This window comes from Gavialis gangeticus, unplaced genomic scaffold (genome assembly GCF_001723915.1).
Source record: "Gavialis gangeticus isolate Ggan-Ray unplaced genomic scaffold, GavGan_comp1, whole genome shotgun sequence".
NCBI lineage: Eukaryota > Metazoa > Chordata > Crocodylia > Gavialidae > Gavialis > Gavialis gangeticus.
This window is the reverse complement of record NW_017729034.1, coordinates 58,099,181-58,109,507: the sequence shown is the minus strand read 5'-3', so window position 1 is coordinate 58,109,507 and position 10,327 is coordinate 58,099,181. Positions and strand designations below refer to the sequence as shown.

Here is a 10,327-nt window from a genome sequence, read left to right as displayed (position 1 = left end):
CTGTTGCTAAGCTCTGGCGGGGCAGGGGCCTTGGTGCAGTGGGCCTTAGGGCCCTTGACCACCTTGGTCCATGCCCCTGACTGGACAGAGTGAGAGGTCCCGGAGTCCTCCTTTGTCCTGGAGGGAGGCAGTGGTCTACCCTCCGGCTCCCGGGGGAGAAAGGCCTAGCAGTAGGAGTCTATCTCCTGCTCACAGTCCCTGATGGCACACAGTCTCTGGACTGTGGCCTGAAGCTCCTCCAGCTGGCGCGCCAGAGACCCTGAAAGGGAGCAGACCCCACACGGGGAGGTGGCCATGTTCCCCGCTGCCAGAGCCTGAAAAAGGGACAGGCACCCCCCGCAGCCGACAGCCAGAGGCTCCGTCTGGGTGGCAGTCTCTGAGGTGCCGGGGGGGGGCGGGTGCAGAGCCCGAAGGGACCCTCAGGGTGTGACGCGTGCCCATCTGTGTCATGCCTCTGGTAGGCTGGCTACGGCTGGGACTGGCTACCCTGGGGGCTTCGCAGGCAGGGTCTTGGGCCCTCCTGTGCGCCCTTCTGTGCGAACTCCGCGCTAACTCATGCGCCGGCAGGCAAGCACACCTGTTTGCACAGCCTGTTTGCACAGCTCCGGCTGCGTGGCTCCCTGGGGGGCTGGGCCAAGCAGGGGCCTGGGCGGGGCTTGACCCAGCCTGGCTCCACTCAACTGCCTCCTCCCACCACGGGCCCCGCTTGCCTCCGGCTGTGCTGGGGGTCGGTGAGGGGCTCCGCGGCTGCTGGGAGGTCTCTCGGGGGCGCAGTGGGCTTTCACCCACGTGTCTTTCACTGCTCCGGAGCCTAACTGGGGCGCTTTTTGCTGTTGGCGGGCCCTTTTAAACTCAATGACCCCAGCAAGATGGGTGTTAAAATGCTTTTTGAATCCCTTGCAGCCCCTAACAACTATGAAACAGCGGCGCACCTTGCACCACTACTACTTGTTCCTGGGGAACACCCATGCCATGCACGCTCTGATGCACAGCAAGTTTCCCCACGGGTGGTAGGGGAGGCTGGGGCCAGCACTGGGCTGGCCCCAGCAGCTTTACTTCAGGTCCTGGGGGCCTCCAAGAGCTGCAGCAGTGGTGATTCTACCGCACGTAGCCTGGCTGGCAGCTGCAGCGTGGCTCTGGGCAGCCCAGCTCTGCTTTTGAGTGGCACGCAGTGCCCATGTGTGCACTGCTCCATGTTTTTTCTCTGTGGGTTTTTTTGAACCCTGGATATTTAGGGGTCCAAAAAACCCTCTGTGCTGTTCCCTTGCAGTGCGGAGAACAACTGAACATGCAGTATGTGGTGCTGCAGACTTGTCTGCAGCATCACGTACAACACGGCACTCTTCTGGACGCGGCCAAAGTGTCTAAGTTTTGTAGCACAGTGTGATCCAAGAGTGAGAGGTTGTCTTTCTTTTTATATTGTCCTTGCTCATTTTAAGGTAAAAAACAAACACATCAAGACGTTAAGGGTAGGTTGGTTTTGTGGCCAGTTAAACAATTTTTTTGAGCCAGATTTTTAGTTTAGATCTAGGATACTGGTTTTCAAACTTCTAAAGGTAATGGAGCCCTTTCATATTGCTGCTTCTGCTACAGATCCTCTGTCCATGTCTTCATGGGTATGTAAGCTGACATGAAGCCAGGCAACGTGGGTTGGCAATAGCGGTGCACCACCACCCAGCCCAATCTGTGTCATTCCTGTTGTGGAATCCCAGGGTTCGGTGGAGCACAATTTGAAAACCACTGATCTAGGGGATAGAGGGTCACTTCACAGGCTGTTTTTTGACATCCTTTAATCTAAAGACCTATGAACGCTTCATGGATTTTGACATTTGTTAGCTCATTCTTAGTCTAGAAAAATGTAGCATAAAATTGAGGACTAAATTTTCACCTTGCACCTGTAAGTATAGTGTCTGTTGAATGGAAAAGGAGTGGATTGCCTAGGACAGAGGCCCCATTTGGAAAATAAGAAACTGGTAAAGTTTTATTATGCTATGTTAAAATCAAACTCAGTTGTACCTTCTTGAAATAAAGCAACATTTTGGGGGAAAAAAGTAACTGTTAGGTTTCCTATTCTAATCCATCTCAGAGTGTGGAGTTGGTCTTCTTCCAACAGGGTATCAAGCACTTGTGAAAATCCAACTCCATGGGTGACAATTCCATCTTTTGCCTTGCAAGAGAGAGATCTTGAAAGTCTAGAATCTTTTTTTTCTTGATCTCCATCTTGAATAAGTTCTTGCTCAACCTCAACCTAGTATTTCTAATCATTCTTCCCTTCAAACACTGTTTACCCTGTGACACATGGCTGCCTAAGCTTTCTGCTGTGTAAATATAATCATGTTAAGTCCAGCTACATACAGTTCTGTTTGCATCTGTACTTAAGGTGAGTAACTTGTTTTCAATGGGCGTGTCTACGTGTGCCCCTACTGTGCTGTTGTTACTGCACTGGCATTTAGTACTACTTTTTGGAAGTACTAAATGCCGCAGTAACAGCCCGTACTGCAGAGTGCCAGTGGCGCATGGTTATTTTTAGCCCCTACATCACTGTAGCACCGCGCTATATTGAGAGAGTGCCTAGGCTGCTAAACATTACCTAGCTTAACAAGACTGAATAAAATATTATCATACTTTGAGTAGTGCACAGTTTAATCTGCCACAAGTATCGCATTCTCTTCTCTGTCATGTTCTAGTTCCTCTCCAAGGAAATTTCTACACAACTGCTTGCTCATCTGTACATTGCTCTTATATGTCAGGACCGAGAGGAGGAGAAAATAGATAACATGCTTCTAACTAGTTTTACGTTCTTGCTTCACTACTTCATGGTAGAAGAACGGTGTGTAGGGGTGGCAGCACTTGAATAATAGTGTCTGAGGAGGTGGCAGTTGTGGTGGTGGCAGCAGCTAGATAAAAATGGCATCGCTCCAGTGATGGTGAGAAAACTGTATCAATGGTCCCTAGTGACATCTAGCCCCTCAATTTAGTACCTTGATCTTAAAATCAAACATGGAGGGGAAGCTGTCCTGTCCCATGGGGGAAGTAGTAGCTTACTGTGTCCTAGTACAACTTTCACCTTCTTGGGCTTTGCTGAGCAATATTTATTGGTTTAAAGAAAGTAGTGTCCGGTTTTCCTTAACAGAGAAACAGCTTTTCAGAGCAGAGGGATGCTGTTATGAATGAAGGATCCCCAAACTAAGAACTAAGGAGTTACTTGTCTTTTCATCAAGATAGAGATGTGCCTTTATAGACTAACTTTAAATTAGTCTGTAAGGCTTATCCCTACCCTGCCTGATTTCAGACTAACAATCCTAACTCTCTCTCTGCTTGTTTGTCTTTTTGTTTCCTAACAAAACAACTCTTGTTAATCTTTGTTATCATCGTGAAGGAGTTGTACTTACCTGCTCTCTCATTGTATGCTTATACTCTTAAGATTTTTGAAGGAAGGAGTCACTCTCTTCTGAGTGCCTTAAAATGGGGTCTTGAAATCTGGGGCCACAAGACAAATAAGCAGCATTTTTTTCCCTTTAACTGTTAAGGACAACAGTGCTTTTCTGAAACTAAAAATTGGGCATTCAGACACAACAGTCTAAAATTTGTTCTTAAAAATAGGCAGGTATGGCAATTAACTTAAAAATGTTACCCAGCAGCATTTAAAGCATCACAAATGAAAAGTCTTGTTTTGGTTTTATCATCTCTGTAAATAAGCATAACATTTCTAAAGAAGTATTGCCCACTTCATTGCCACAGTGGAGAAATTATTATGTAAAAATAGAGTTAGTCATTTAATCCTTAACTCTATTCTCTACCTGCTTTGTATTTGGCTTGGGAATTATTCTTGTTCATATAATTCTGGTGCCTTAAAGATGTCTGGAGCATTTGTTTCAGGAATTCAGGACCAACAAGATGAGAACATAATTTAAAAAGTTTTCCAATCTCAAGACCCCCATGAGAACAAAGATTAAGCTGAAAATCACATAAAGGTTAAAAACAAACAAACCAGTTGCACTGCAAACTTTGCTGTATTTCCGTACTGCTCAGGAAAATGTTTGATGCAGCTGTTAGCTGCTTTCAAGTAGTCTGTTGGATTTTATATGAACCTGATTTATTTGCTTCTGACAGGGTTACAGCATAAGTCAACTGCCTTGGGTGTAAACTTCACAGAAAAAGTCAAGGATTAAGGATAAATTTATCAGATGCAGATAAGTAATTTTAAGAACTGAAGCCCCATTTTTCCCCCCTAAAATGACTTGGTTATTTTTGAAAATGTTACCATAAACATATAAACATATTATACTTTATAAACATATTATACTTCAACAGTGGGTGGAGGAAGCCCTGGGTGCGTCTGCATGTGACGCTTTGGCATCATAGCATCTGCGGGCAAAAAGTGTGCCGCCACCACTGCTACAGCAATGTAGGGGCTAAAAATAGCCTACGAGTTGTTACTGTGCTGTCATTTAGTACATCCAAAAGTCCTTTTGGAAGTACTAAATGATGGTACAGTAACATAGGGGCACATGTAGACACATCCCCTTTCTTGTGCAAAGTCTATATGAGGAAGATGGGTAAATGGGACAAATATGATGACACCATTAAGTCTGTCTTTGGTATCACAGGGAGTACAGTATGTTTGAGTAATTTTGCATGATGTATGCTGGATTAGGATTGCATGGCTTTTTTGCCAATTAAATAGGGCATGGTAACATTACTGAATCATGAGGAATGCTGTGTGGCAAGCCTTCTTTTGCTGCTCTTTTATCTGGCTTATTCATTAGGGTGGACATAACCTTACTAAACTTAATTACACTACCATATCGCAATACTTCACAAGGTGTGACAACTGGTCCTCTTAAAGCTGTGGAAAAAATATGCAAGGACATCATATTGCAAATCAAATCATATTTGAATGTCTTTTTCTTTCCCTTTCCAGGTTGGCCTTCGGCAACTAGATATGTCATTACTATGTCAACTGTTCTCTCTCTATGAATCAATTCAAGAATACAAAGGTGCATGCCAAGCTGTCTCAAATGCAGACTGTACATATGCTCTGGAAAATGGCTTTTTTGATGAAGAGGAGGAGTATTTTTAGAAACAGCACCACTGTCATTGGCGGGGACAAAAGCCCACGGATTGTTTTTTCACTCCCTGTAACACTTCCAAGAAGATCTGGAAACTGTGGATTTCTCTTCTTGAGGGGAACATTTGGCTACCTGAAGTGCGTTGAACTCATGTTTCTGGCAGGCTGTCAGTGCAAGTTACTCATCTAAATGCCACTTTAGGAAGGTGATGTCCTGTAACTTTCAGGATTCCTCAGAGATTCATGTTTGACAAGAAATGTCAGTTTAAATTTCAGGCTGGATTTTTCCAATTTACAGATGTTGGCAACTGACTTTATAACTGTAATGTTGATCATACAAGAAGTCAATGACATCCTGAGTGTAATAGCTTTTCAGGGGGTAAAAGACTTCACTATGGTGTAACTAACCAGGGGTGATATGTATTTGTCAACAGTACTGATAAATCCTCTTTGAACAGGTGTTTCAATACACCTGGTCCAAGCCATATTAAGCTAATCTGCTTTTATCAGCTGTGCTACTTACCTCCAGTTCTACACTGGGTGGATTGTTTACACAGTTTCTTAGATACTTGTCTTCTATAAAAACGTATGTTTTGAAGCATTTTTTCTTTTTTCTAATCCAAAGGTTGTATATAAGCTAGCGGATGTTACCTGTATTTTTTTTCTGTTCAGCTACCTAACTTTCCTAGTCCTGCCAAATAGCGTTAACTTTTATATTACCTTCTTGGGGTTTTTTTTTCTTTTTGCATAAACATAGGTCTATGACCTGCTAAAACATGTTTCAAAAAGGGTTGCTTAGCTTTTGCTGTATTAAAGAGTAAAAGCATAGGTTCAGACATTGTCTCTCTGCCACTATGTGGCTTGTAATAGCCCAAACTCTTAAATGCAGGTGTTTTCAAACGTATGAAGTATAAGGAATCTCTCAATATGAAAAAAATGGGACAAACTGCAATATTTTGTACTGGATGACCTTTGTTTCTGGAAGGTAGTCTACAACTTTTTAAGAAGAATTGCAAAATAAGTGTTTTGGGGCCACAGTTATAAATAAAAGCTCTTTACTCTATCATATTTGCTTGAAAGAAAGCTAAGCTTAAATGTACATGTTTATTTTGTTGTTAAAGCACAGTACTGGTAAAGCAGTCAGCAAAATTTTTGATCTTTATAGTGTATGCAACAGTCAGTTAACTTACAATATACCTAAAAGTAGCCAACTATCTTACCATGCGTCTTGCTCTATTCTGAAATGAAACTGCAGTACTCAGCACATGATGTGGGTTTCTCTTACTTCAAAACTTAATAGTCAGCATGCTGTGAAATTTGGTGTTAGAATCTTGACACAAGCTAATAATTAAGGGCTTTAACTTCAAAGGATCTTTTTTTTTTTTTTTTGTATGGCTTATATGCCAGGCATAGATTCAACATGCAGCGAGGATCAAATTCTGTAGTAGCACCTCAACTATTAAAAAAAAAAAAAAAAGCTAGTGAAAAAATGGGTTGCAATGACAAAAGCAGAGGTAGCTTAGGACAGGTGTTTTTGCTTAGTTTCCTTTAAACTGACAGCAGTGGAATCTAAACATCAAAGTGAAGACTTTGGGGTGCAATGTGTGTGTGGCTTTTTAAATTAGTCTATGACAGATTCCTTACATAGGTTTTAGAAAACCTGTTCTGGCCTAGTTAGTTCTTTAATGTAGGCCTATTTAAAATTAATGAACAAACTTCACTGATCTGGTAAAAGGTAATCTAAATGGCTGCTACTTATGTGTCTGCCCATAGATAATGCTCACAGTTGTACATTTGGATTCCATGTTTAGCCTTCCAAATGTTAAGTGTAACATTCTTTAATTATACTTTCTGTGCTCTTGACATGTTAAAAAAACTCTTCTATTTAATTCAGACCCCCTCTTCCTGCCCCATCCCTGAAAATAAAAAACTATGGTGCTTAGCATAAGATGTAACAGCTGTGGGTATGTTTTTGTTAATGTAAATCTAAAAAAAATACATTCTAGGCATGGTCACCTCATACACTGAAAAGGCCATGTTTAGATGATGGTGAAATATTTTTTTCTGCATGTGCTCACAAAAAACTAGGGCTGGAATAAACCTAAGAAGTTATTTCATCCAGTCCAGTAGAGGTGGTAAATCCTTACAGCTGGACAGGTGTCAGGTTTTTCATTCCTAAATTTGGATTACACTCTCCTTGTCCTGCCTTCTTAGGGCAGTTCGTGTTAACTGGTAACAAGATAATGTCAAAAGGACCAGCACTTTTTTTTTTTGTACTAACTGGATGGGCTTTCATGCGAAGGCAATTTATATATTCCAAGACTTCAAAAAAGAAAAATATAAATGTTCATTTTATTTCTAAGTTGGGGGGTTCATTTACTAATGCAGAAACATCTTATGAGGGCAGTATTCCATTAACAACTCACCATGCCCAGAAAAAAAAATCACTGTAAAATATCAGTTTTTACATTCAATTGACATAAGGTTGCATTGGTCACAAGTTAAAAAGGAGTGAGTAGACCTACGGTCACTATGATCCATTTTGGTTTTACAGAGTACGAAAACAAGGGCAGAATCCAAAAATATCATATTATTACTGTCTAGTAGCTTTGAAATGTTCTGAGGCTTTAAATGCAGAAAACAAAGTGAAGCTTCTCTTGGCACTCCTTCCCCTTTTGTAAGCAGGTCTCCATGAAGATGGGCAGTTGCTATGCACTCAGCAGCGGTGGATGTGTTTTTCAGACTAGATCCAGCTTTTCCTGAATTTCACTGGGAATTTTGCCATTGATATTAATGGGAGCTGGACCAAACCCTCAGTGCAGGAGTATTTCTTGAGCTCCAAACTAATGTTCAGTCTAGCTGGATTATTTCCAGGAATCTGAATGACTTGCATGAAAACTCTGACAGACTACAGTAACTAGTAGGAGGTGCTCACCCAAACACTTTAAATCCCCCACATATATTTCTTGCTGTGTAATGCAGTGAAATTTGTAGGTATCCATTTAATGAGAGGCAAGGTTTTTTGGGTGTTTTTTTTGTGATTACCTTTTATTGGACCAAATGTATAGGTAGCAGAGAGGTTTGACAAGTTTTTGGGCACACGCTGCTGTTCCTCTGATCTCCCTAAAGAAAACTCTTATTTCCTTGAGCAACCATTTAAATAGCATATAAAAATCTGTTGGTTATCATATTTTCTCATGTACCACACTGTAGAATTCCTAACAATCTGTTGTGGAACCCAGTTTGAAAACCACTGTCTTAAGATGAGGAGTTGCCTAATAAGAGTGGTGTCTTTTACAAGTTTCACTATAGATGATGTAGAGTAACCTGGTGCCTTACGACAGCATTCTAGGATATTTCCCAAAAGAGACCAATACAAGAGAGAATACTTGAGCAACAGTGACAAGCACTGTATTGGCATATCTGGTAGTAGAAATTACTTCAGACTGGGTTTATTTGCATCTTGCTCAGGTTTAAGCATAAATCACCGGTCAGGATTCAGAACAATACATACTTCTACATTTGGTGGGGGGCAAGGGGCAGGGACAGGGAAGCATTTCCCACACAGAAGTACATGTGTTTGATGAGTTTAGTAAAACAGATTTAGTATCTTTCTACCATGAAAAGAAGAGCTGTTTCTCTCCTGTTCTCTGTAGTTAAAAATATATGACATTTCCTGGTCAATAATTTACAACCCTATCCAGCTTCTGCTATACTCAAGGAGAGTTTTAGTGGGAGTTTACAGTAGGCCTATTGTCAGTGTGTCTGTTTACCTTTATGTACTTGAGGCAGTCTCAGATAATTTACATGTCATTTCTTGGTGGGTGGTTGTTGGAGAAAGGGGTTCAAGATGCATATTCCTCTACCTTGCCTACATGTATTTTCTCAAAAGATGACTAGGGAATGAGGAGTCCTGGCTCATTACCTCCCACCCACAAAGCTGTAGATTTTTATCTTTGTTGGTCTGTTTGAACCTATTCAATTTTCCATGCTAGATTATATTGCAAGACCTAAGGAAAGCCATTTAGAAAGATTGAATTGGTCATTTGGCTTATGCAGTAACCTACTTGGAAGTAATTTAAGGACCAAAACCCCTGTCTTATACGTGTTTAATACCTTGTGCTTTTTTAAAGCTTCCTCTTTCTCTCTAGCATTGCTTTGTTCTTCAATAGTGCAGCAGACACATGGCTTTCTGGGGTGCCGGCTGTGTCTAACCACAGTGGCAGTCTATTTTGGGATCAGATAATCTGGAAGAACAGCCATAGTTCACTGCTCAGGGAGGTGCCAAGAGTAGTCTACATACAAAGTAGATTAAACTGCATAATTATGCCTGTCATCATCCTATCAGCTATTGCTTAAATTGTTTTGCCCTACATTCGGACTTATAGAACTCAAGTAAATACATCTGATCTCATAGGAGTAGATGTTCTATGATCCTATTTCATTCTGTAAGGATGTGCATTTAGTAAGAGTATAGAATATAGTACTCTATAGAATGCTCCTTGGTGTGTAGGTGAATAATTTGGAGCCAAGATCTATTCTGTAGCTGCATTGACTTCAACTGATCAGCAGTGAATTTGGCTATTTGTTTTCAAATGACAAAATTAAAGGCTTTTGGATATCACCATTATATCCACAGCAGGAACCCATTTCCCCTACTTCCTTGGCTTCCTGTAATCAGGAAAACATATACCGGATGAATGTGGAAGCAGCAAGCATTGAGCAATCTGAACTGGCTCTAACTTCAGAGGAATGTGCTTTTAGCAGTAGAATTAACCTTTTGCAGATAAGGTTGGTATGTAATTTCAGGAAGCTATTTGTTTTTGAAACACACATGAAACACTATTTCAGCCATTGAAGTCAAATGAATGTCATTATTTAATCCTGTTTGAAATCCATTATTACAGCATTTAGACATTTTTAAACAACTTTTCAGGAATTCTTTGAAACAAAAACAAGGTCAGGGAACTCCCCCAAGTCCTGGGTTACATACAGTTTAGAAACAGGGCAACATTCAGCTTTGACCCAGGGTTCACTAATGCGCTGTGGCATGGGTAAGTGATGTTTGGAACTGTCATTTGGCCTGGAGTTTGGTAGCATGTCAAACTACTCTTAGGCTAAGTACAGACATTTAGGGGCTTTAGGGGGAGATTAAATCAATTCAAAATGGCTGCCTGATATCAGGTAAGTCAGGATGGGGGGGGTGGTCTAGCTGGGGAACTGGGGGTCCAGCAGGCTGGAGGGGATTGGGGGTCC

The 10,327-nt window shown here is 41.5% G+C and overlaps 1 long non-coding RNA gene across 1 annotated transcript in view; it reads left to right on the top strand.

The window, feature by feature from the left end:
* The window catches only part of LOC109304686, a 36,262-nt gene that overhangs the window by 13,750 nt on the left and 12,185 nt on the right, over positions 1–10,327 (top strand). Inside the window, exon 2 of the long non-coding RNA XR_002099450.1 lies at positions 4,925–8,830. This is a non-coding gene — a long non-coding RNA (uncharacterized LOC109304686). The remainder of the gene's footprint in view (positions 1–4,924; positions 8,831–10,327) is intronic.